The sequence below is a fragment of the Callorhinchus milii genome, unplaced genomic scaffold (genome assembly GCF_018977255.1).
Source record: "Callorhinchus milii isolate IMCB2004 unplaced genomic scaffold, IMCB_Cmil_1.0 Scaffold3, whole genome shotgun sequence".
Lineage (NCBI taxonomy): Eukaryota > Metazoa > Chordata > Chondrichthyes > Chimaeriformes > Callorhinchidae > Callorhinchus > Callorhinchus milii.
Genome location: NW_024704744.1, coordinates 72,675,534 through 72,703,147, shown reverse-complemented (window position 1 = coordinate 72,703,147; position 27,614 = coordinate 72,675,534). Strand labels below are relative to the sequence as shown.

General features: G+C 42.3%; 1 protein-coding gene across 1 annotated transcript in view; it reads left to right on the top strand.

The window, feature by feature from the left end:
* The window catches only part of pde10a (phosphodiesterase 10A), a 132,885-nt gene that overhangs the window by 671 nt on the left and 104,600 nt on the right, over window positions 1-27,614 (top strand). The gene's annotated exons all lie outside the window — the stretch shown is intronic.

Sequence of the window (27,614 nt, the reverse complement as noted above, 5' to 3'; positions counted from 1 at the left end):
GTGCAAAAGCCCCCACTGGTTTATTGGGAGCACGTTTTGACACTCCGATTGCTGCAGCAGTGCAGAGTTCGGGGCTCATTGGTGTCCGCGGAAATAATCTGAATGGAAGAGAGAGAGAGAGAGAGGGAGAGAGAGAGAGGGGGGAAAAAAAATCGTCCTCACAGGGCTTAGGACACAGCCATTCCATCCCCTCGCACTGCACAGTCTGGGGGTGGGGTGCGGGGGTGCGGGGGGTCTCAAGCAAAAGCGGGCGATGTGTGTGCAACGGCTCGAGAGCGCAGCAAATGCTCGTGGAAAAAATATCCAGCGTTTTAAGCCCTGGAAGGAAGGGAGGAAGGAAGGAAGGAGAGAGAGAGAGAGAGAGAGAAAGAAAGAAAGGTGACCGCGCACATCTTGCGGCAAAAAAAAAAGTTAGCAAAGCGGGACGCGGAGTGAAGAAGGGAACGTGCGGCGGAGTTGGTTGTTTTTGCGGGCGGGCGGGCGGGTGTGTGAGCTGAATGTCAGGGGGGGAGAGGGGGGGGGGGGAGCGCATGACACACAGCTCGCGGGCACCGGGCGCTCCCCCCCCCCCCGGCGCCCCCCCCCCCGCCGGTCATCAGCGCTGCCCGGGGCCCACTCCGGCTGCTCGCCCCTCACTCACTGCCCACTCCGGGGCTCCCAGACTGGCCGCCACCTCCCACACCCGCAGCTTCAACCTCTTGCCCCTATCTCTCCCCCCACCCACCCCTCTCTTGCCCCTTTCTCCCGCCCCCCTTTCTCTTACCCCTTTTCCCCGCCCCCTTCTCTTGCCCCTTTTGCCCCCCTCTTCTCTTACCCCTTTTCCCCGCCCCCTTCTCTTGCCCCTTTGGGGAGTGCCCCCGCCCTTCTCTTGCCCCTTTGGGAGTGCCCCCGCCCTTCCTTGCCCCCTTTGGGGCGCGGCCCCGCCCCTTCCCTTGCCCCCTTTGGGGAGTGCCCCGCCCTTCCTTCCCCTTTGCGCGCCCCCCCTTGCCCCCTTTGGGGCGCGGCCCGCCCTTCCTTGCCCCCTTTGGGGCCCGGCCTCGCCCCATCTCTTGCCCCCTGTGGGGCCCGGCCCCCCATCTCTTGCCCCTGTGGGGCCCGGCCCCCCCATCTCTTGCCCCCTGTGGGGCCCGCCCCCCATCTCTTGCCCCCTGTGGGGCCCGGCCCCCATCTCTTGCCCCCTGTGGGGCCCGGCCCCCCCATTCTTGCCCCTGTGGGGCCCGGCCCCCCCATCTCTTGCCCCCTGTGGGGCCCGGCCCCCCCATCTCTTGCCCCCTGTGGGGCCCGGCCCCCCCATCTCTTGCTCCTGTGGGGCCCGCCCCCCCATCTCTTGCTCCTGTGGGGCCCGCCCCCCCCATCTCTTGCTCCTGTGTGGCCCGCCCCCCCATCTCTTGCTCCTGTTGGGCCCGCCCCCCCCATCTCTTACTCCTGTGGGGTGCTCCCCCGCCCTCCCCCCCCCTCACTTGCCCCTGTGGCATGCGCCCTCTGACCCCTCCCTCTCTGTTGCCCCTGTAGGGCGCGTTCCCCCACCCCCCCTCTCTGTTGCCCCTCTGGGGTGCGCCCCCGCACCCCCTCTCTGTTGCCCTAGCCACCCCCTCTGTTGCCACTGTTGGATGCTCACCCTCGCCTCCCACTCTCTGTTGCCCTTGTGGGGTGTGCCCCCCGCCCCCCCATTCTTGGCCCTGTGGGGCACTCCCTCTGCCCACCCCGGATCTTGGCCGTGTGGGGCGCTCCCCCCACCCCCTCCTCTCTTGGCCCTGTGGGGCACTGCCCCTGCCATCCCCTCTCTTAGCCCTATGGGACGCTCCCCCGCCCCCTCTAGACCCTTTGGCGCACCCACGCGCCCCTAAACCCACAATTCTCTTGCTCCTCGCTCACCGCTCCCCCTATTCTCTTACCCTTTGCCCACCACCCCCCCATTCTCTTGCACCTTACTCAACTCGCCCCCATTCTCTTGCCCCTTGCTCACCGTCCCCATCATTCCCTTGCTCCTTGCTCACCGCCCCCCTATTCTCTTGCCCCTTGCTCACCGCCCCCCATTCTCTGCCCTTGCTCCACCCCCCTTTGCCTTGCTCAACCCCCCCCATTCTCTTGCCCCTCGCTCAACATTCCCCCCATTCTCTTGCTCCTCGCTCAACATTCCCCCCATTCTCTTCAACCTTGCACAACACACCCTCCCGTTCTCTTGCCCCTTGCTCAACCCACCCTATTCTGTAGCCCATTGCGCAACCCCTTCCCCTCTTTCTCTTGCCCCTTGCGCAACTCCCTTCCCCCTTTCTCTTGACCATTGCGCAAACCCCTTCCCCTATTCTCTTGACTCTTGCTCGCTCCCCCATTCTCTTGACTCTTGCTCGCCCCCACCATTCTCTTGCTCGCTCCCCCATTCTCTGAACTCTTGCTCGCCCCCCCCCATTCTCTTCACTCTTGCTCAACCCCCCCCCCCCCCCATTCTCTTGACCCTTGCTCAAAATCCCATTCTCTTGACCCTTGCTCAAACCCCCCTCCATTCTCTTGACTCTTGCTCGCCCCCACCATTCTCTTGCTCGCCCCCCCCCATTCTCTAACTCTTGCTCGCCGCCCCCATTCTCTTGCTCGCCCCCCCCATTCTCTGAACTCTTGCTCGCCCCCACCATTCTCTTGCTCGCTCCCCCATTCTCTGAACTCTTGCTCGCCACCCCCATTCTCTTCACTCTTGGTCAACCCCCCCCACCCATTCTCTTGACCCTTGCTCAAAATCTCATGCTCTTGACCCTTGCTCAAACCCCCCCCCATTTTCTTGACCCTTGCTCAAAACCCCATTCTCTTGACCCTTGCTCAAAACCCCATTCTCTTGACCCTTATTCAAACTCCCCCATTCTCTTGGTCCTTGCTCGACCGCCCCATTCTCTCGGTACTTGCTCACCCCCCACCCCATTCTCCTGACCCTTGCTCGCCCCCCCATTCTCTTGCCCCTTGCTCATCCCTCCCCATTCTTGTCACTTGCTCAACCCCCCCCCATTCTCTTGGCCCTTGCTCAACCCCCATTCTCTTGCCCCTTGCTCAACCCCACCCCCATTCTCTTGCCCTCGCTCAACCCCACCCCCATTCTCTTGCTCCTCGCTCAACCCCACCCCCATTCTCTTGGCCCTTACTCGCCCCCCCATTCTCTTGACCCTTGCTCACCACCCCCCCATTCTCATGACCCTTGCTCGCCACCCCCCTTTCTCCTGGCCCTTGCTCGCCACCCCCCCTTTCTCTTGGCCCTTGCTCACCACCCCCCTTTTCTCCTGGCCCTTGCTCACCACCCCCCCAATTCTCTTGGCCCTTGCTCGCCCCCAATTCTCTTGACACTTGCTTGCCACCCCCATTTTCTTCAACCTTGCAACACACCCTCCCGTTCTCTTGCCCCTTGCTCAACCCACCCCATTCTGTCGCCCCTTGCGCAACCCCTTCCCCCCTTTCTTTTGCCCCTTGTGCAACTCCTTCCCCCCTTTCTCTTACCCCTTGCGCAACTCCCTCCCCCCTTTCTCTTGTCCCTTGCACAACCCCCTTCCCCCCCCCATTCTCTTGACTCTTGCTCGACCCCCCGCATTCCCTTGACTCTTGCTCGACCCCCATTCTTTGACTCTTGCTCGACCCCCCCATTCTCTCCACTCTTGCTCACTCCCCCCCATTCTCTTCACTCTTGCTCAACCCCCCCCTCCCCATTCTCTTGACCCTTGCTCAAAACCCCATTTTTTTGACCCTTGCTCAAACCCCCCCATTCTCTTGGTCCTTGCTCGACTTGAACCTTGCTCTGCCCCCTCCTTGCACCTTGCTCTACCCCTTGCTCTCCTCCCCGCCCTTGCCCTCATTCCCCCTCTTGCTCTTCCCCCCCCTCCCCTCTTGTCCCTTGCCCTTCTGCTCCCTCTCCTCTTGCCCCTTGCTCTCTCCCCCTCTTGCCCTTGCTCTCTCCCCCTCCTGCCCCTTGCTCTCTTCCACCTTGCTCTCTCTCCTACTCCCTCTCCTTGTCCCTTGCTCTCTCCCCCTCTTGCCTTGCGCTCTCCCCTCTTGCCCCCGCGCGCTCTCCCACCCCTTGCCCCCCGCGCTCTCCCACCCTTGCCCCCGCGCGCGCTCTCCCCACCCCTTGCCCCGCGCCCGCGCTCTCCCCCACCCCTTGCCCGCGCCCGCGCTCTCCCCACCCTTGCCCCGCGCCCACGCTCTCCCCCCACCTTGCCCCGCGCCCGCGCTCTGCCCCCCACCTTGCCCCGCGCTCTGCCCCCCCCTTTGCCCGCGCGCGCGCTCTGCCCCCCCCCCCCCTGGCCGCGCGCTCGCTCTGCCCCCCCCCCCCGGCCCGCGAGCGCGCTCTGCCCTTCCCCCTGGCCCGTGCGTGCGCTCTCCCCCCCCACTTGGCCCGCGGGCGTTCTCCCCCCCACACCCCTACCCTACTCTGGCCCCCGCCTTCACTCCCACCCATATTCTGGCCCCTGCCTTCACCCCCACACAAACTCTGGCTCCTGCCCCCCACCCCACACACAAACTCTGGCTCCTGCCAGAATAGCATTATTATTTGTATTATTGGTGTTGCATTTTTAATGCATGGTCTAAAACAAGCATCTGAATGGCTCATATGTACAATCCTTTCCTTGAAGTAGTAAACAATAAAAAAAAAGTGCAAATGTATTTGGGAATGGAGAGTTGTGCGTCACTTTAGTCATAGCGTCATTTAAGAGATAATGATTGCATTTTTCCTTATATTGTTCATGAAAATACTGCCCAGCTATGTGAGAATGGGTTGTTTTTATCTTTCTGGGATATAGTTTGATTTTGTTAAGTAAATGGGACTCATACATCTTAAGCTAAGATGTTTCACTTCCTCCAACCTACACCCAACAACAACCTTCCATTTATATAGTGCCCTTCATGTGCGGTAATGTCTTGGAATACTTAACAGTGGAGGTGGGGTATGGGGGTTAGGTGACTGTAAGTTTGGTTGAAGAGGAAGGTCTTCAGGTGTGCTCTGAAAATGGGGAAGGAGGGGGCAAGGTGGAAGGACTGAGGGAGAGAATTCCGAAGTTTTGAGCGTAATTGTTGAAAGCATAATGGCTGCCGATGGTGGATCAGAGAGTCGAGGGACAAGCAGGAAGCCACAGCCAGCTCAGCAGTAACAGTGGTTGGTAGAGTGGAGAGTAAGCAGGTTGGAGAGGTAGGGAGGTACCAGAGCATGAAAGGATTCGTAGACTAATGTAAGGATCTTGAAGTCGGTCTGTTCTTGGAGCCAATGGACCCCGGCAATGATTGATGTGATGACAGTACAGAGTTTAGAACAGGTGAGTACATGGGTGGCAGAGTTTTGAATTTTGTGGATAGTGGAGCTGAGGAGACCAGAGGGGAGGCAGTTGGGAGAGGGGAGGCAGGAGGTGATGAGAATATAGAAAAGGGTTTGGGCCGCCTTTGGTGTGAGGTATATTCAGAGGCAGACAGTGTGACAGAGTTGAAGGGAAGCAGTCCTGGTCAGTGACCAGATATGGGGTAGGAAGGCACTCGACACCTAGGTTATGCTCAGGTCCAGTAAGTCTTAGGGATAGGTTGAGGAGGTTAGAGCCGCCAGAGAGAAGATGTTGACGGGAACCAAGCTTCTGTCGAAGCTTCTGTCTAGTCAACATTCAACTGCAGGAAATTTGCATCAATCCATTCCTTGATGCCAGTCAAGCTGACGGAACATAGCGGACCTGGAGGAGAAGTAGGAGAGGGAGATGAGTAAGTGATTAGAGGCGGCCTATTCCTGTTCACCACAAAAATGGTCACAGCATGTTACAATATATCTTGTGACATACTTTGGGTCATTCTCCTGACGTGAAAGGTACTATATCAAATGTAAGGATTATTATTATTCCCAATCTCACAGAGAGACAGGTGCGATCACCTCGTGATCACACGTGTTTCCGAATCGTGCTTTTGGTGTGCGTTCGGACTGATGGAACAACAACAACAAAATTACATTTATAGAGCACCTTTCACATCGGGAGGACGTCCCAAAGCGCTGAAAAGATGGGTAAGAAAGCTCAACGGAACTCTGCCCCACAAATTCACTGATTAAATGACTGCTCTGGTTTAGACGTTTGAGTGCAGCTAATTTTTTTTTAAATAAGCACACAATTTGCTAGTATGCTGTTGGAAATGCATATTAATAGTTCTACCACCAATAATGGCAATTAAAGAATGCTTATTTGTATCTTTTCTTTGTTTTGCACATAAAATACAGACAATTCACTTAATAATATATTCTGTGAAGCGCTTTGAGATGGCTCAAAGATGTGGTAAGGTGCTATGTCAAAGGAAAAGATTATTATTGTTTATTATGGTTAAGATATTTACACGTCAGAAATTCTCAGCTTTAAAACTCTCGTTTGGGTCTTGGAAAAAGTTTGGAGACTTGATATAATGTGAAAAATCAGTTTCAGTCAGAATAAAGCTGCCTTTGAAGCAAAAATCCGACTTGAGAATACTCATGGCTCAAAATGTGGCTCCTCCCTTTATAAAACCTGTATATTTTGACTGTTTTATCCAGTGTTATTAGACATTGACTTTGAGCAGTTATTTCCCTGTACAAAGTTTGATCGTGTTTATGTGGCTAAATGTGATAAAGCTGTGCCCCATTCCATTCCCCAAGCCTTTTTCTTTTTGTGAACATGATGGTTCAAGCTGGGATATGTCAAATGGGCTCTGACATGGACTCTTTTCATTGTCTGTAATGATGATTGTTAATATGTGGGCCTGGGTTGCACTGTGTCTGTAGCTATTCAAACACTGAGGCGCAACAGCTGAATCTGACGCTGTCCTAAAATAGTACAAAACTAGTCACTACTTGTCAGTAATTTTTGTGAAACCCTGAGTCTTCCAGAAATTTAAATAAGGTGTGATTAAAAATGCAATACTTTTTTGCAATTCACAAAACAGAAGTCAGTAAGTAGAATGTGATCACAAGTGGTAATTGCATCTTTTATTCATACCCCCTCCCAAACCCCCTAATCCTCCCTCTCCATCCCCCCCATCTCGCATCTTAAGGAGACTGAGGTAATTTGCAGTGTTATGGATGAGATCAGCTAAGCATAGGTGAGGGATTAGTTCTGGGACTTTATTGGTGCATATACTTACAGAACCATTGGAAGAAGACAGTGATTATTTTTTTAAAAAAAGTTTTACAGCTCAATTCCTTGTGTGTGTTTTCTTGGTGAGTTTATTTCTGTGTGTACGATATAATTTGGGGTCCTTTGAACAATGCAATAGAATGCTTGCACCAAAATGGAAAGTGCAAAGAACTTAAAATGTATTCTGACAAGCATTCTGTGTTTTTATAAGTGTGCTTTTCAGTACCATAATTTTTTACATTGGGATTAATACGAATACCAGACAGACTGGTGTAGTTAGGAAGGGAGCAATGGGAAAAGAATGCAAATGAAGATTAGACAGATAACTTAGCAATGATCACTCACTTTAAACACTAGGCCTGTTTGCAAATAAACTGTTACTTATTTTCATACAACGTTTTCATTGTTCCAAGTTTCCCTCAGGTTATCTGAAAACTTGTGCTCAAATCCTTGTGAATACTGCTTTGAACGGCCACCTTCTTTCTGAAAGTGTTTGACAAAGCTTTTTTTTTCCCCACTTGTTTATCGATACGTCATGCAATCACTTAAATCTTACCAAAATGATAATCGTGTCTTAGCTACATGACCTAATTAAGATAAATATGATGGGAACAGGAGCAGATTAGTTGGTCGGTGAGCTTGCTCTAAAGTTATGATTCTGTAAAATACTTTGAAATTTTCTCTTGACATGAAAGTTGCTATGTTTAAATTGTTTTTATTGCTTTTCCACTTTTAAAAAAAATCAGCTATTCTCTGAAAATATTTTTAGTATCTGCTGAGAGGTGCCCAAGAGGAAACCGGGAGAAAACTATAGAACCGTAGGTATTCACAGCATAGATTGGAGGACCTTTGGCCCATCGTGCCTGTACCGTCTTTCTGAAAGAGCAATTAATTAGTTTTCTCCTCCCGTTTCTGTTTTTTCTCTCTTTGCATAGGCAGCACCTAGCTTCCACTGTCCTATCGCTCCATTTACTGTAAATTGATGCATTTTGTGTCAGTTTTATAGAGAGCAGTTTGGATTCACTGCATGAAGCCCTTTAAAAATTATGGTTGTCAAGTTCAACATTTGTGTATACGATAGGATGGAAAAAGAATAGGCAGCTTGAAGGTCAAAACACTTAATGAAATGAGGGGAAAAAGGATCTGGGGTACAAATTACATAAATCACTAGAGCACGATGGCATGTTTAAAACAAATCACCAAGAAGTCAAACTGGATTGATAATAAACATAAAATTGTGAAAATCGTGTTGTAATTCTAGAGGCCACAATTTGCTGCAGTCTTGTGCGTGTCGGCGCTATACAAATGTAATTTTGTTGATGTTGTAATTTTGAGTATCCAATTAAAGGAAGCATGTGGTAGAGATGGGGCAATTTCATTGCTGTATCATTGGTTAGAGCACTCGCCTCATAAGCAAGAGGACCCGGTTTGATTCCCGAGCAGGGGAAATCTTAAGGAAGTTTACTTACTCCACATGCCTCTGTTTACCTAGCAGTAAGTAGGAACTGGGTTTTTAGTCAATTGGCTGATCGTTTTCCAGGAGTAATAATCCATTAGAATAGTAATAATAATAAGTTGGTCACAATCCACAACTGTTTGTGGGACAATGTTGTGTGCAATTGGCTGTGTGCTTTTCACCCACAAAATATACAGTCAATTCACTTTACAGTATATTCTGTGAGGCAATTTGAGATGTCTCAATGACATGATAAGGCGCTATATCAAATGCAAGTATTATAGTGCTGATTCACTAAAATGATACTAGCTTGGAGATGATGTATGTATGAACAGAAACGCACTAAACTGGAGTTTTTCCCCTTGGTTTCACTTTGGTTCATTTGAAGATACCCACAATGTGGGCGAATGTGGCTATTCAATATAATAATAATCCTTGCATTTGATCTAGCACCTTATCACATCATTGAGACATCTCAAAGCACTTCACAGAATATATTTTGCCCACAAAAATACATTTAATTCACTTCACAGTATATTTTGTGAAGTGCTTTGTGATGTCTTGTAGACGTGATAAGGCACTATATCAAATCAAGGATTATTATTATTTATCATTATATTGTAAAGTAGATTGACTGTATTTTGTGGGTATTTAATGACACTATTCAAATAAGGAAGGGAATTTCTACTGATGCCTGGCAAACAATCCTCCAGGTAAAGTAGTGATTTACTTCAAGGCTGCATATTGGAAATCTACAGTCAATTCAGCAATTATCTGGGAAGCCCTTGAGAAGTTTTAATGTTAGAGGTGCTGTTTCAATGCAAGAATAGAATTATGTATTTTCCACTGAAATAGGGACATTCTATTCTGAATAAAGTAATGGGAGAGGAACTAGGTGCATTTAATTTAGTTGGGGAATCAGTGACAATAGGCAAACATCAGGATTATTAGCGTCAGGGAAGAGGTTATAAGGAATGTCTTCATTTGGAGGTTTGTTAAGGTGTAAAACCCATAACTATAAATGGCTTTTGATGCTGAATCAATACAATCACTCAAAAGGAACCTGCATACGTATCTACAATATTAAAAAAAGGACATTGAGAAAAAGCTACAATCAGTTTTACATGCATATTTGTTTATTTAATGTTTAATCAAGGTTAGTTCCCCTTCAGTAATGTGTACTGGATAAAAGATCAGTTACTATTGGACTTATTTTTAGTTTTCATCTGTTTTTTGAAAAAAACTTATAGTAACAAATTCCAAGTACACACTCTAGTTACTGAGACTTGAATGGTCTGCTTGCTTTCAGTGCTGTACTTATTTAGTTCTTCAGCAATAGATTTGAATGATTTTTACATGAGTGGATCTAACAGTAACAGCTGAAGCTTGTAAATGGCTTGTGGTAAAACTAAATTTGTGATATAAGTAAGATTTGCTAAATAATTGCAACAAAAGTGACATAGCTCTGCAAAATAAAGGTTAAATGACAGCCTAGACTGCATGCAACATGTATCCAATTTCTGACACCAGCAGATTTTTTCAATTGAAGGTAACCAAAGATGAATACCATATGTTTTCAGTAAGTAACCTTTTAGCTTACTCACAGCACGTGGCTTTCAACCAATGCTTGGAGAAAAATAAATGTCACTGACACAGAAATATTTTTTTCATAATTGAAATAATCTGATGAATGGTATTTTAAAAGCATATTTTGTGAGTGGACAAACAACACAAAATTTCTCAGAAAGGTGAACTGATAAAATAATTGAAAAGACTGGTTTTAGGTTGTTAAAGCATTCTAGTTAGTTTAACCAATATGTTGTATAGAATAGCTATGCCCTAGTAATTAACTCTTATGACTATTTTTGGATCCAAATTGTGAATTCTTCCACACGCAGATTGCTCATCAACCATAAGAAGTACTAGATATCAATGTCTACGTCCCATCAAGCACTAATGAAAATATGTAACATACAACAAACACCTCCATAAACACCTCTACATTTTCAAAAAATTATGGATACAGTGGAGTGATTTGATTGAAACCTTGTAATAGGCGTTTTATTTCCTCTATATATATGTATATATTTTCATTTTGGAGAATTAAAAAATAATTTGTTGATTTGCCAATGAGTATTAATGTTAATTATGGTCTGACAATTATTCCATGTAAAGATGGCAATGCATATGTAATGTATGGTTGCATTTATTCCATCTAATTTTTTATCAATTCAAGTTAAATCAGTTGTCACCTATATTTAAAATACGGTTTCACAATTTGAAATGAGTTTAAAATCTGACGTGCCAATTCTCAGTGATTATAGATCAACTTCTGGAGTTTCCTGTTTTCTGTGTTTCATTCATTCTTTTTCACTGTTAAATATTCCAAATAGCAAACTTTAATGCAACGATCAATGGGCCATGACAAGAGTTTTTTGTTTGGTTTTATGCAAGACATAACAGGGCACATAACTTTTCATTGTGAGTTTTTAAATGTACTGCATTTTTCTAAGATTTGGCTTAGCTCAAAGTTGGTAATGTATACCATATACAATTTAGAAAAATGTAGAACAGTTCTCTTTTCATTTATATTCAAATATTGAAAAAGTACAATCCAGAATCTGACATGTTAAATCCTTGGAGTAGGTTTGTACCGTGGGAGAACCTTTCAGGAATCAAACCTGGGTCCTCTCGCTTGTGAGGCAAATGCTCAAACCAATAACCTACAGGATTTATAGAAAAATAGCAGCCTGGCACTCTTTAATGTTTTCTGATGGCTGATTCTGTATAAAGAAGACCAGCACATCAAATTCTCTGGTCTTTACAGTTTCAACTTGTATTGGGTTCCACGAGTAAGAGGTTGATTTTTATCTGCATTTTGCTGAACAGGACTATATTATCTCATTCCTGGCAATCATGGGCTTTCAGGACTCTAAAATTATTTAAACTAACAAGTAGGGATGATTTTTATTCCCCTACAAGCCTTTTCATACATATTTCGTCAACGTGATTACAAAATCAAGAATCTGATGATGTAACTGAAGTACGTTTGATACTATCATAGAACAGAGCTTCGCTAGCAGCACCAAAGTTTTAGTAGAATTGCTTGGCTGTTCTTTCCTGCTCCGAAGTTTTTGCACCATTTCATCTGCCAAACCATGTTATTCTATGGCCACATCACTGTGATGGTTCAGCTGTTCCTTGTTCTATCACATGTCACATACCAATTTGAGGATGAGGGGTTGGTGGGCTTAGGGAGAAAGAGGGATAGAACGCAGAACGGTATTGTAGGAAGAGGGAAGCCGCTGTGCTAAGTTAGACCAAATCTACCATGCATTATGGTCAATAAGATGTCCTCATCTCATCACTGATTACATTATATTTAATAATAATCCTTGCATTTGATATAACACTTTTCATACTGCTAGACGCCCTCAAAGCGCTTCACAGATTATACTGTAAAGTGAATTGACTGTATATTTTGGGGGCAAAATGCGGCAGCCAATTGTGCACACCAGTGTCCCACAAACTGTCGTGGATTGAGTGACCAAATTATTATTTTTTTCTTGAGGGGTTATCAGGCATGGAAACTTGATCAAGGTTTCACCCTGCTGGGAATCGAGCCCAGGCCTCTCGCTTGCGAGGCGAGTGCTCTAACCACTGAGCTACAGGGCTCACGATAACTGCTCTGCTTACAAAAGTTCTGAAAGTTTCACATCAATTTCTAGGGTGACAAAGACATTTTGAAAGTATTGTATTTTGTGGGCTATTAATGTGGGGAAAAATTTGTTTCACACAAAGATGATATAGAAACTACAGTGCCATAATTTTTGTTGTGCTTCAATTAATGATATTTATGCTTTAGTTTTGTTATGAAAATGGTTATGTTACCATCTTCTGGTTAATTGGATCTGAAGATAAAGTTGGTTCAGATACTTTTAAAATCATAAGAAATAAACTTTTTTTTAACCTGAATTCATTCACTGATATACTAAAGCACTCTGGGATGCCGTCCGGCATGGAGGGCGCTATATAAATCCAAGTTGTTGTTGTTATACTCAGCTGTATGTAAATAGTCTTAGACAAAAATGTGTTATGTGCAGCATTTAAATATCATCACTGATGCAAACCATTGGAGATTTAGTTCTGGAGGAGAAGTATTATTACTAGCTATTACTGGCAGATTTAATAATTGTATTAAAAGACAGTGTGACATTTTGAATAGTCAGGAGTCCACACAGATGTGCTGTGTGATAATCAATATCATTATTTTCAGGTGATACAGATATTGAATTTTAAGAATTTCCTCTACAGTGTTCCACAAACCGTCGCGGATTGAGTGACCATATTATTATGTATTATTATTTTTTGACGGGATTATTACCCCCAGTAAAGCGATCTGCCAATTGACTAACAACCGGGTTCCTACTTACTGCTAGGTTAACAGAGATGCGTGGAGTAAGGAAACTTGCCTACGGTTTCCCCGTCTGGGAATCAAACGCAGATTCTATCGCTTGCAAGGTGAGTGCTCTAACCACTAAGTTGCAGGACTCCACCTGTAATGAGCACTTGTAATATAAAACTTGCTGATGGTACCAAGCTGTGTCAACATAAAGTGGATAAAAAGCATTAAAAAGAACTGGAACAATTCAGGAGTAACCGATGAATTGTAATCTGGATAAAGCAAGGCAAAGTACAACAAACAAGAAAAAGTAAACTTCTGCCGAGTAAAGAGGTGTTTGTTGGGAGAGGTGGAGAAGGAAAACGATTTGTGTGTGTTTCTGTTTTTAATTCACTGAAGGTTTACTTCACTGGGTGGCCTCCAGCAACAGAGCCTCCAATGCTCCTATGTAAATGTTGTATTTACTGTGGAAACCAGTGTATATCTTGCAGTGCTGGCATCTCGACTCAGATGAGATTTTGGATCCGAGTTAAGATTGTGTTACTCTGTATGACATACATACGTTTCCATGGAGAAAGCACTATTTACATTGGAGGTGTTTTTTTATTGGGAAGCTGCTTTTAACAAAGTTGTTGAAATTCTACTTTGCATTTTGAGAACATAAATCAAAAGAAGTGTAAGGTTGCTTGGAGGAAGAGAGAGTTCCCTTGCTCTCCCCAATATTCATTCTTAATCTGGATTAACCAAAATAAATGAATTGGTTATTTATTCGTATTCCTGTTTGTGTGAATGTTATTGACACAGATTTGCAGTTAAAGCTGCCTACTTAACTGCACTCACTACATTTCATAGTAATTCACTATGTAAAGCATTTTGATTTGACAAGGCACAATACCAAAAGCAAGTACAGTACTCTACTATTTAAGATACCTGAGTTTTATTTTTGTAGCCCTTGTGTGTCAGCCTGGCTCAGTTGGAAGCACTCTCGTCTCTGAGTCCGAGATTATGGGTTCAAAATCCATGTTGGGATTTGAACTTGTACATTTTAAGCTCACATTCCAATGCAGTGCTGGAGATGTGTTGCATTATCAAAGGTGCTGTCCTTCAGATAGGATGTTAACATGAGGTCCCGTCTGTGTCTTCAGGTGGATGCTAAAGATCCCATGGCACTATTCAAGGAAAAAAAAAGGAAGTTTCTCCCAGTGTCCAAGGCAACTATCCCCCAAATAAAATTATTCATTCATTTCATAGCTTTTTGTGGGACATTGCTAAGTAAAATTGGGCTGGCATATTTGCCTTCAAATCCACAATCACTCCACAGTAAACCCTGTGAAGCCCTTTCGAGTGTCCTCCTGATGTGAAAGTGCTATAGCAAATTCAAGGTTTATTATTATCAAACGTATCATCAGAAAACCTTGGTTTGATTGTTATGTGCAGAAGGATATTGTGCCTTTGCACAGTAAAGTATTTCTCATTAAATCATTCTCTCTGTAAAACGATATTTTATGTCCTTGAGCAATTATTATAATGTTGTAGGTCACCCTTCCTTCCTGTCATGATATGCATCACTTGGGAAAACTTGCCCATAATTGTGGAAGTAGAAAATGTTCGGTTTATTATGGTCCACAAATGATGGGAAACCTCTGAAAAGATAAAGCTATTTATATTGCATACATGTTACTGAATGTTAACCTGAGGTCCAGAGTGTGTTTCAATACAATAACCTTAAGTTGAGGTGTTGTCAGAAACCTCATGAGTGTCAGTTTGAGAGCTTTATCAATATCATCTGAATCCTAAGATTCATTACTTTCTTGAAATGCATTTCAGTCTGTAATTTTGTATCATACTGTATATTGCAGGTGAAGTTTGGACAGTGAAGGGAAGAAGGAGTGATTTATTTTGTTAGATTATAGCTGGTTTGGGTGTTTTATTAAATTCTATAAGTTGACATGAAGTAGATATGAACTGTGGCAATATCAGGTTTTCTTTCTTTGCCTATTAAAGGAGCATCATAACGACCATATGTCCTAAAATAAATTGTTTGGTTCGGCTGACTAACATTTTTNCTTAAATTTACTGTGAGATCCTGTTGTCACCCGACAACAGAACCTTTGAGTGTGCTGTAGTTTCTGTCATCCTTATAGCTTAAGCTTACAGCATTATAACACACACTGCAGCCTATTCAGTAACTTATACATAAAATAAATAGGCTGACTTTTTGAGGTTTCCTGTTTCTGGATTGTACTCAACTGAACATCTATGATTCTCTCTATATTTGTCACAGGGAAATTCTCTTTTAATGAGACTTTAAAAATCTCAAATACAAACAGAAAATTGCGGAAAATGCACAGCAAGTCAGTCAGCTTCTGAATGAGAGCGTTACTGTTTCAATATGGAACCTCATCAAATCCAAAAGGATGGCCTAGGAAACGCTTATATACAAAGACTAGGGTAAGTAGTATCAGATGGGGAAAAAAATAGGATTAGGAAGAAGTTATGATAATAATCCTTGCATTTTATATTGTGCCTTATCAAGTCATTGAGACATCTCAAAGTGCTTCACAGAATGTACCGTAAAGTGAATTGACTGTGTGGGTGAAATGAAAGTTCGAAATTGCAAATAATCAGTCATGAGGAAAGAGCTGATGGATCATTAACAGAAATGTGAAATTCTGATGAAAAATAGCATAGAAAAGAAAAATGCAAATTGCAGCAGTTAAAGACAAAGGAACATGTTCTTAATTGGTTAAAATTGTTACACAGATATGATTTTCTTTCCCAAACAAACCTGTCTTGCAGATAGGTGTACAATTTTAATTGTCTACTTAAGTAAACAATAACAATTCATTACAGAACTGACCTTTATCATTTATGTTTCACTACCGCAGTGTTTTCCATTACCAAATGTCTTGATTTTCTGCATCTTAATCAAGATTCAGACATTTTCTGGTTATCTAGTGTTTAACTTGTGCCATTTTGAATTTATTTGTTTTTGATGTGGTGCCTTGCATTATCATGTTAAAATCTCAAAATACTTCACACAAAGTTACTATGAAGTGCAGTAACTTTCTTTTCAGTGATATGCACCAGCAATCTTCCACAAAAAACAGGATGGATGAATGGTTAATTAAGTTTTACTTAATGGTGTATTTTAGATAAATCATATTGGCTAAGATACGAATAACATGTCCTCCATTGAAATACTACTTTTTGATTTTTTATGTCAGTCGAAAACCCTGATGGTGTGGGTTGAACTCGCAACCGTTTGACTCAATTGCACTACCAATCGCTCCTGATGTGAAAGGCGCTATACATATGTTATTTTTATTGTTGTTGTTGAGATGTCTCAAAACATTTCACAGAATATACTGTAAAGCCTAGTGACTGGGTTTTGTGGGAGAAATGCGGCAGCTACTTGTGCACGGTAGTGTTCCACAAGCAGTTTGGGATTGAATGACCAAATTATTATTATTTTGGGGGAGGGATTATTACCCCCGGAAAGTGATCCGCCATTATGTTATAATATGCACATAGTTAGTGCATAATATTTACTTAGGTAGCTTAGTGTTTTTTCTTTTTTCTGCTGCATTGATTAGGAAGGCATTTAAGTTCTTGCAGTAGATATCTTTTAGGACAAACGTATATCTGTGTATGCATAGCACTGAGCTCCAATCTCGTAATGGGTTCTAGGCATGTTTAAGAAGAGATCACTACTTAATGGTGAGTTTGGGAACAACAGCACTTTTAAAAACCTTTTTATAATGAGTAATTGATGCGACTACTTTAGAAAGTTTTCAGACTAAATGTTTTTCTTTGATTTTCACATTGCACGTCAGTTACATTAACAACTTGAAATACGTTTCCCATAAATCAGAAAAACTACTTATTCACTTAATCCTGCTATTTCTCAACCATGAGAATACATGAAACATTTTTAATATTTATTTCTCAAAATGCTTGTCATTCTATTTATTATAAACTAAGGATAAATGTTGACATTTATTTACTGTAAAAAAACTTTTTAAAAGATCTTTTCAGACTAATTTGTTCATCTGGTCAGTTCAGTTTTTTTTATGTATGTTGAAACTTGTCACGGTCACTGTGACTCAAAACTTAATATCTTAAGTAGCAATTTATCCCAGCAGTGACAGGGTTGCAATTTGATGAAATGCCACTTGTACCTATGTTACATGACCATCTGGTGACCTGGCCAAAGCAGTTGGTAATAAATGTTTTCATCTTCACAATATAAATCTATTAATTATATTCTATCAGTACTTATTTATTGTATATCAGTACCAAAATGAAAAGCAAACATTTAGTTTCATTCAAGACTTTTCTCAATGAGTTCACATTCCTTAGCTGCATCCATCGTAGAATTTTCAATAACCAAAGTACAATTGAAGTCTGTTAATGAGGGAAATCTTGCTAAGTGGTATTGTCTTAAAAGATGGAGGAAGCTATATCTTTAATGTGATGATACTATTCAATGCTGTCAACTCCATTTGCAATTGTGCTTGTTGCACTTAATATCAAAACTGTACACGAAAGGAAATGTATGCATTTGTGTGTACAAAATACATAGTCATATCTTTACAGTATATCCTGTGAAGCGATTTGAGACTGAACATAAGGCACTATATCATGTGCAGGGATTATTATTATGTATATTCCCTAATAGGTGGTTATAAAATTATTTACCCCATTTTGTCACTAATTCCTATCAAAGCCTTAGAGTCCTATTCTTCCAACTCCTGTTCGGCTATACGGATGTATGTCTTCACTCAGTTTGATCTTTGTGACTGGCCAGGTAACCACCAATTCTGTTACTCCTCTCAGAAATACACTCTTTGGAAATCACATTTGGACTATAGAGTGTAAACAAAAGAGCTCAAATATCCACACGAACAATAATTGTAAATATACCATCAGAATTGTCTTTGCAACAGAGTATTTCTTGTGCATTAATATTATCTGTTGTGCGGATGGAAATTGCAGCACCTTTTAAATTTTGGGGGTGTTGGTCTAGTACAATCTTATCATTTTTATGATTAATTAATATTTTAGTGGATTGTTATCTACTTGACATTCTCAAAAAAAGTCACTAACTGTTGTTAACCAAAGCTGTGAACATACTGACAAATACTTCACTTACTCACACCAAGCTTAATATTCACCTTGATTTATTGGCTCCTCCATTTTATGATACTAGTTGATGTTCCACTTTCTGAAATATGTGACTCATTGGAAAGTTATTTTCGCACTCTGAGACGCTATCCCAGGTGAAGAGCGCTATATAAATGCAAGTTGTTATTTAATTATGTTTCTTTAAAAAATAAACAGAGTCACAAGCTTGGGGTAACAGATTCTGTAAGGTGCACCCAAACCTACATCCTATTGAGATTACTTTAAAAATAATTTCTTGTGAGAAGGGATTAAACTGACTCTGAGGACATGCACCTGCAAAGCAGGCAGGTCAAAGCAATCCAAGGTATTGTTGATGGTTGATCAAGCCTATCTGATTCATTTATGAGACTTCAAGGTGGATATACGCACAAACTCGTGAGCCAAAGCCCTAAAATAGTAAGATGATCCTAGCTGGACACAGAACTAGGGATATTGTACAATTTGCCTCAGCATCCAGATTACTGAGGGATAAAACCAGAGTTTCCGTTCCTGATTGCCTGTCAGCAACCTCTGCTGGCAGTGCATGGGTGAGTGCAAGATTGAGTTTTGCAATGATACTCCTTGCATGCAGAACATACTTTCAAGCAACGTATTGCAATTAAATAATACAGGTATTAATAAGATACTGGCTTAAAATAATTGAGGATGTCTAACAACCATGAGACTATACCTCAATAGAAGGAAGTAGGAGTCAAAGTGCAATTGTGGAGTCTTGTAGCTTATTAGTTAGAGCACTCGCCTCTCAATTCCCGGCAGGGTGAAACGTTGGGCAAGTTTCCTTACTCCACACGTCTCTGTTTACCTTGTAGTAGTAAGAACCCAGTTGTTAGTCGATTGGCAGATCCCTCCAAAAAATAAAAAATAAATAATTTAGTCACTCAATCCATGACTGTTTGTGGGACACTGCTGTGCGCAATTGGCTGCAGTGTTTTGCCCACAAAATATACAGTCAGTTCACTTTACAGTATATCCAGTGAAACTCTTTGAGATGTTTCGAAGATGTGATAAGGCGCTATATCAAATGCAAAGATTATTATTATCCCAAACAAAGCAAATTTTAGTGAAGGAGGTCGGAGTAGAAGAAAATCTGACTGAAATGTTGCTCCAAACTTCATGTACTGTTAGTACTCTTCATGGACCAATGGATTCTGTCAGATTTATGATATGAAGAAAACTATCTGAGAGGGGTACAGCCTTCAATTTGGGGGAAATATTCCTCCAGTGCTTTTTCAGGCTGGCCAGAATGCAATTAGCAAATAGATTGGCTTTACATCTAGAAATGTGGCTTCTCTCCCCTGACCTATTACATACTCATCTGTATGAAGATTTTTAAGAAGTTTAGCCTGCTGCAGACTATTTAGACTATGTCTACTTTCACATGAGTTAGAACGATTGCTCTATGTTACACTTTTCATGGTGATTCACTCTGAAAATACTGAGCTGATTGATTACAAAGTGAATTTACATTGCGTTCTGTCTGCCAAGATCACTTCGGGAATGTAGTTTTGACAGGACAGCTATTAACATCAGTACATTATGGATGGAGGTGGGGTGAATCTATTTGACGTAACCTTAAAAATGGGGGCTGAAACCAAATGAACACATGAGAGTTGAAAGCTCTCATAACCTTGAACTATGACCTTGAACTGTCCTGCAGGTTTGGCATCTGAATATTATTCTGAGGTCCCTTTTTCTATCCTGTTAAGCACCTTGTATAAAGCTTCCTCCATATAAGGAAGGTTTCCTCCAAACATATATAGCCAAAAGCTCCATCCTCAAACACTGATGATCAGTCCTTTTCTCACTCTCTCTCTTCCTCTCTCCGTACTATTTCTAGTGCCTAGGCAGTCACCTTGTGTCACGGTGACCAGAACTGTATGCACTATTCCAGGTACGGCTTGATCAGAGCACTATTCGACTTGAACATCACATTTACCTATTTGAATGCAACTGATTTGGCAATATAGCCCATTACTTTGTTTATTGCTGCCTCATTCTGTTTGAACACGGTGAGCGAATTCATGCAGCATCTCGGTTTCTTTGAACTTCTCTCTTAGCAAGCCCTCACCCATCCATACAGTGTATATGTCACCTATTTTTTTCACCTTCTGTATGCAGTATTTTTCCATTTTTGCCCAAGTGCATAAGCCTATTGAGTTTAGTTTCTTTGATTCCCATTCATTTGTATCTATGATATGTACATTAGTTTTCAACAGAATTTCTTATGTGGTACTTTCAAAGACATTTTGAAAGTCTTTGTTACTCTTTTTGGTGGTATAAATCTACCTTTTCTGAAACTGTGACGGCTTTCCTTTATTTGTTTATTTCCCTGTAGGTATATTTCCTTGTTTTCTGCGAAATATTGATTCCATTATGTTTCCAATTTCTTAGAACTTAGAGGGGGAGTGGGATTGAATTGGATAGCTCTTTTCAAAGAGCCGGCACAGACATGATGGGCCAAATGGTCTCCTTCTGTGCTGTATGATTCTATGAATTGTTTGAGGGTATCTAGTTGTCAGGTGTGATTTTGTTACCTTGTATATGGGAACCATGTTTGTTTCTTTCCAATCAATATCGATAACCTCCCAGCTTTCATTTGCTCCCTCAAAATGAGATTCAAATTTATTTTCTCTGATGCTTCACAAGATGGAGACATATTTGTCTTTGTATTTCTAGGGACCAGAACAATAAATAAATCTACTGAAGTTGTATTTTTTTAAAAAAATGCAGTGGTAGAGAAGCTATTCTAGCTGGTCTGAGTTCTGTTTACTGTATACATTAGAGTGGCTACTGTTTTCCAGATCATAGTTTTAGCAGATGTCTGAAATAATTGGGTGTCTCTTATGTATGAAATATTTTAATATATATATAGGCAACCCTACTTACTTATTTACTGCAAATGTGGTTAGTGTTTATTTAAAAAAAATCACTGTCCCATCACCAAAGCCCCCGCCCCCAAAAAGAAAAGAATGCAATGCAAAAAAAAGTCCGTCTGAAAGTAAGTATGTAATCCATATCTCTTCATGACTTTTTCCATCAGCCTCGCCTTACGACAGGAGGTAGCAGGTCAATTAAATGCAGAAGACAGAAGGAGAATCCGAGGCGTGAGCAGGCTGGAGGAGAAAATAATGGTGGGCCAAAAGTTGCCTTTTAAAAGTAATAATAATAATCCTTGCATTTGATATAGCGCTTTTCACATCTTCTAGATGTCCCAAAGCGCTTCACAGAATATACTGTAAAGTGAATTGGCTGTATATTTGTGGGCGAACGCGGCAGCCAATTGCGCACAGCAATGTCCCACAGGCAGTCGTGGATTGAAAATGACCAATTTATTATTATTTTTTTGAGGTATTATTATTAGGCGTGTGGAGTAAGGAAACTTGCCCAAGGTTTCGCCCTGCCTGGAATTGAACTCCGGTCTCTCACTTGCAAAGCGAGTGCGCTAACCACTGAGCTACAGTACTGCACAATGTGTCAACCGCCAGCAGTACATCTGCACAAATGGCTTCTCCTCCCGCTTTCGCCCAGTTACCTGCGGGTACCCCAAGGATCCATCCTTGGCCTCTTCTTTCTGATCTACATGCTCCCTCTTGGGGATGTCATCCGCAGATATGGGGTACATTTCCACATGTATGCAGATGACACCCAACTCTATTTTTCCACCTCTCTTTGTGACCCCCAGTCCCCTGATGTTCTGTCAGCACTGCCTGTCAGACCTCAGGGGCTGGATGAGCGCAAATTTCCTTCAGCTGAACGTTGACAAGATGGAAGCCATACTCTTTGGCTGTCGTCAACGTCTAAAATCTCATGGTTCTCACCTCCTCCACGTACCCGACCTCCTCTTAAAACTCTCCAAACCCGAACGCAACCTAGGTGTCAGATTCGACCCCCAATTATCCTTCCTCCCCTACATCCAGTCCCTCACTAGCACCGCTTTCTTCCACTTCCGACGCATCGCCCGTTTCTGCCAATACCTCGTTCCGAAAGCCGCTGAAACCCTGGTCCATGCCTTTGTCACCTCTCAGCTGGACTACTCTAACACCCTCCTCGCCATCCACTACCATCTATAAAATCCAGATTATTCAAAACTCTGCTGCCCGCATTCTCGCCCATACCAAACTCCGCTCCCCGATTACCCTAGTCCTTGCCAGACTGCACTGGCTGCCTGTCCCAGAGAGGATCAACTTCAAGATCCTCATCCTTGTATTCAAATCCCTCCACTCCTCTGCACCCCCCTACCTCTCTGACCTCTCTCCTCAAAGCAGTGCCCGTTGCCTTTGTTCAACCAGGTCTGGCCTCCTCCTCATCCCCCGAGCCTCCACTCCACCCTCGGCAGTCGTACCTTCAGCCACTATGCCCCAGGCTCTGGAACTCCCTTCCTCACTCCCTACGCCTCGCACCCTCTCTTCCTATTTTCAGGTCTCTGCTGAAGACCTCTTTTTCGACCGCACCTTCGGTTACCTTCCTCCCCCTCCCCCTGGCTCGGCCCCGGGATCCATTACTGTGAAGTGCTCTGAGACGCCGTCCGGTGTGGAGGGCGCTATATAAATCCAAGTTGTTGTTGTTGACTTCTAATTATTCTGGATTTGCACCTAAAACACTAAATTGTATGATGCAATAGCTAATGCAGGTTTATTGTTTTATTTATATGCATTTCAAATTAAGCAATACAACATAAAACTTGATGCTAATCTAGTTAAGTCACAACTGACCTAGTACTGAGTTAATTAATGATTGACTGCTTCAGATTGTTATCCAGGAATTCAAGAGATGCTGACTCCCCACTCTTCTGATGTATTTGAACAGGGATTGTGTTCGTTATAACTGAGTGTAACTCTGGCCATTGGAAAGTGACAATTCTGTAACAGATTTTTAAAAAAAAGACATCATGGGAGATCCGAGAGAGGATATGAAGTACTTTACTGCAACATTTTCCTTTATTTTACATATCTGCGGGTAAATAAAGAGGGAAACTTATTTGACTGTTTTTCTGGCACCTATACAAATTTAAAAAGCTTAGATTCAGGAACTGAACTAGGAAATAGATGGATAATTCTGGATTTGTCACCCTTCTACTCCTATCCTCCCTGCCCTCCAGCCCTCCCAATCCAAACCCCATGTCAGATCAAGATCCCTAACTGTCCAGCGCCTTGGGACGTTCTCCCTCTGTGAAAGGGGCTATACAAATGTAATTTGCTGTTGTGTCAAGATTCATAACTGACCCATTAGAAACAAATTACAACTTTTTTTTATTTCAACAGCATTTACCATGAAAGAAGAAAGAATATGCCCCATACAGGAGAACATCATTATAATGCCCCCCTTATAACGCTGCCTTGCTTACAGTGCTGGGGTTCAGTAAACCTGGAAGTGAGGTGCTGCTTGTACTGACTAGACCATTTTCTATATCAAAAAAAGCTGATTTTCGGGGTCATCGGGTTGCCACTGATGTTACTGAGCAGGAAGCGTTGCTGATGTCCATGTGTGCTATGCACAGGAAATTGCATCAGTGATACTGACTGTGCATGGATGATATGTTGAATTGAAAACCCATTTGCCTGTTCAAGTAGACATTAAAAATCCATAACACTATGTGGAAAAACGAAGGGATTTACCCCCAGTGTCCAGGCCAACAATTTTCCAGATAAATTGGGCGTGCCGTGTTACCCCACATGAAGGGCACTATATAAATGCAAATTGTTGATCACATGTTTGTAGGAGCTTGCTAGAATTTGATCACAAGTACCAGTGAATCGTCTTGAGACATTGCAATGTTATAGAAGCTATATGAAATGCAAGGATTATTATTTAATGACTTTTAAGAAATACAGCATTGGGAAAATAGTTGCTTCACATAGATTTGTTGCTTTTTATTTGCTTCAGTGTTAAATGTAAGATATGCATAGTTAACATAGAAATGCTCCCAAGATGAAACAAAATAGCAAATTACTTTCAACTTTATTTATCAGAACAATTAAACCTAACATTGCAATAGCAAATTGCCTGGCTATGAACAATCCTGGTATCTGAAATGATTACAGAGCAAAATTTATTTTTAAGTCTCAACCTGTATATGCATGTCCGATCAAATTAATACAATTATTTGCAGGACAAACCAATGTCCTGGATAAGGATATTTTCTGTAGATTTGGACTGAATTAGATTTGGGTTACTAAAAAAAATTGTGCAAACGTTTACACAAATGGAATTAGTTTTCCCTATTCAGTAACGAAAGCCAGAATTGTCAAGAAAGAAACGTTAGATACTTTAATAAATTATATTGTGTTATGTTTAAGCACAAAACTAGGAAAAGGTGATTTGACTTATCAAGCCCATTTCTCCCTTAGACTACAAAAAAAACATATTTACAATTCTTAGACTACAAACCCTATATATTCCTCTGAATGCAAAGGTTTGCATAAATAATGCCAGATTACTCTTAGATGTAACAAAATGAAACAGAATATTTGTTCCTTCATCGTCACATCTCCACATTTCAATTCTAACTGTCTGAGCTTCATGCTTCTGCATCACCTTACCTCTGCAATCTCTTCCAGCCTTATTCAAGTGCCTGTATCTTTTACTTCGTTTGGGCTTCCTACTTGAATCTCCTCCATCACCACTATATTCTTTGGTATGTTTCAAGAAATCCCATCACCTCGCGCCTTCTCCCTGCTTTCAACATCCTCCTGAAAGTCTATATATTTAACTGTGCCTTTGGATAATATCCTCAACTCTTTCCCCTTCTCCCCATCTCCAGTCCTGCTCAGTGAATGCACATAGTCTTTGTAAAACACTTTGAGATGTTACTCCTTCATGAAAGGTGTCATGTACATTCTGGCTGGTATTCTTATACCCAGCAGCACAAATATCTTGTAGAATATTTGATCAAGTCTTGGTCTCTGTTCCTATTGCTTTACGTCCTCCCGCCATGAAAGGCGCTCTATAAGTGTAATTTTGTTTGTTGATAACATTATACCTTGTTCATCGTTGGGTTCTTTACCCATGGACTTAGGGGGTCTCCACTTTGTTCTTTCTTCACGTTGTTGATCTCTAATCTTCATCCAGTCTCTCTTGTTAATGATTCCACTCTATTTTCACCAACTTCTGATCACACTCCTACATATCACCATAACCTTCACTCAGCAGCACTGTAAATGATTGCTAAACCTTTCTACTCCTTCAATGGAGAAATGATAATCTTGGTTCTTTCTGTTATTGATGCCATTTTTTAATTTCTCTTTCTTTATTCTTTTCAACAAAATGCTTGATTCCTGTCGCTGCACATCATTACAATTCTACGACTTTAAAAGATTCAGCAATGAGCTGATAAGAAACTATGAATCACTCTGAATTGGGTTAAAACAGAAAATTAGTATTTTGGTTCAATTTGAATACACTGTTTCCCTGATTTTTTNCAAATAAAGTCTACGATATTACAACTGTATTACCAACTTTTATTCTAGACATCCATTATTGTGTCAGTGCATTACAATGTCATCCACTATCTTTGCCTAAACTGATTTACTGATAGTACAGCCAGAAAGATAATTTGAGAAAACAGCTGAAACAGTTTTATGACGCACTTGGCACAGGAACTTCATTTTCATTAATCATGCAAATGTAGGAAGCTCACAGCAGAACACAACTTTTGAAAAAAGGAAGGACTCTACTTAAACATAACATCAAAAGTGTTAAATAGTCCACGGATCATTTTTCTCTCTAGTGAGTGTAAGTGGAAATTACACCTGAACCCCTGCAAATAGGAAATCTTCCCACTTGTGACAAGACCTTCAATATGTTTGTTGTTTCAGAGGTAAATAGTCCACGGTTTATGACATCCTTGTCTGCCAACCCATTTCCATAGCTATTGAATGCTTACAGGATGACCTCTTAATAAACCTCATTTGTTAAGATTCCCACCCAAAGGGGAATTACAGAGGTATACATGGATTTCTGAAAGATAACAAGTGTGTACGACTATTTTGATTAATATTCTCAACATCAGCAACTTGCATTTATATTCCCTTCATGCCGGACGGCATCTCGGAGCGCTGGACAGTGACGGAGTCTGATGCCAAGCTGGGGGAGGGGAAAGGTGACTGTAGATACAGGCAAAGAGGAATGTCTTCAAGCGCGACCTGAAAACGGAGAGTAGAGTTCCATCGCTTCGAGGCATAACGGCTGAAGGCACAGCCGCTGATGGTGGGGCGGAGCATACGGAGGATAAGGAGGAAGCCAGAGCCAGTCGAGCAGTGCCAACGGGTAGTAGTGTAGAGAGAGAGCAGGTTGGAGAATACGAAAGTGCCAGGGCGTCAAGGGATTTAAATATGAGAGTGAGGATCTTGAACTCAATCCGCTCTGTAACAGGAAGCCTTTGGAGTTTGACAAGGACTAGGGTAATAGAGGTACAGAGTTTAGTGTGGGTGAGAATGCAGGCAGCGGAGATTTGAATTAGTTGAATTTTGTGCATAGGGGAGACCAGCGAGGTGGGCGTTTGAGTAGTCGAGGCGGGAGGTCACGATTCTCCTTGCGAATAGGCAGCATTATTAAATTGAAAAGGACAGACTGTATGGGGTCTTCATATCATAAGAACAATTTTTTTTTAACGTTGTTCCTTTGATGCTGCATTTATACTATACCAGATGGCAGTGCTGTCTCCAGAGACGATGACAAATAATTCCAGAGATTAAGTTTCTTTCCACCTCTGGGAATAGATAAACGTGCATCCTCTTGTCTCTGGCAGTTGCACCACTATGATTTCCTGGTGTATATGTTTCGGAATTTCCTGAATTTCACAACTTTACTCAAAATGACGGGTAAGATCCAATGGGCAGAAAATAATTCTGAATGTGACCTTGTAAATGCTGCAGTTTCCATATTAGAGCAGAAGCTGTGGTTTAAACCCTCTTTCAGCAAGAATCAGATGCTGTATTTTACATTGATACCCACCCAAAGATCATTTGGCTCGTGACTCTGACTTTTGCCGTGTTTATATTGCAGAACTGCTGTATGAAATTTGTCCTGGAATATAGGTTTCAGCTGACTGTGCTGGAGAAAACACCCTGTTTATACAACAGAGCAGTTTCTAAAGCATTGGAGCAATGTAATATACCTTTGCATCTGGTGCATACCATGAATGGATGATCTCATGTTGTCAATTGGCTGTTGACCTCAGAGCTGTCTTACAGTGTACACTACTATTGGAATGTACTAGCCACTGTATGTAGAATTTTTGTGCATAGTCCATATAGTTTTGAAGTTTTAGGCGTTTGTACACCGAGACAGTAATGTTTTGTTAGGAATGGGTTAATTTGGTATTTTCATAAACAACCCATAAAATTTATGAACCAGTTTCATGATTTTAGTCCTTTTTGTTTAAAAATAAATTGTTTCAGGAAAAGCGCCTGCCTCAATCTACATGTATGTTGAGCAGTTCTGGAAATACATCAACAAATTATTG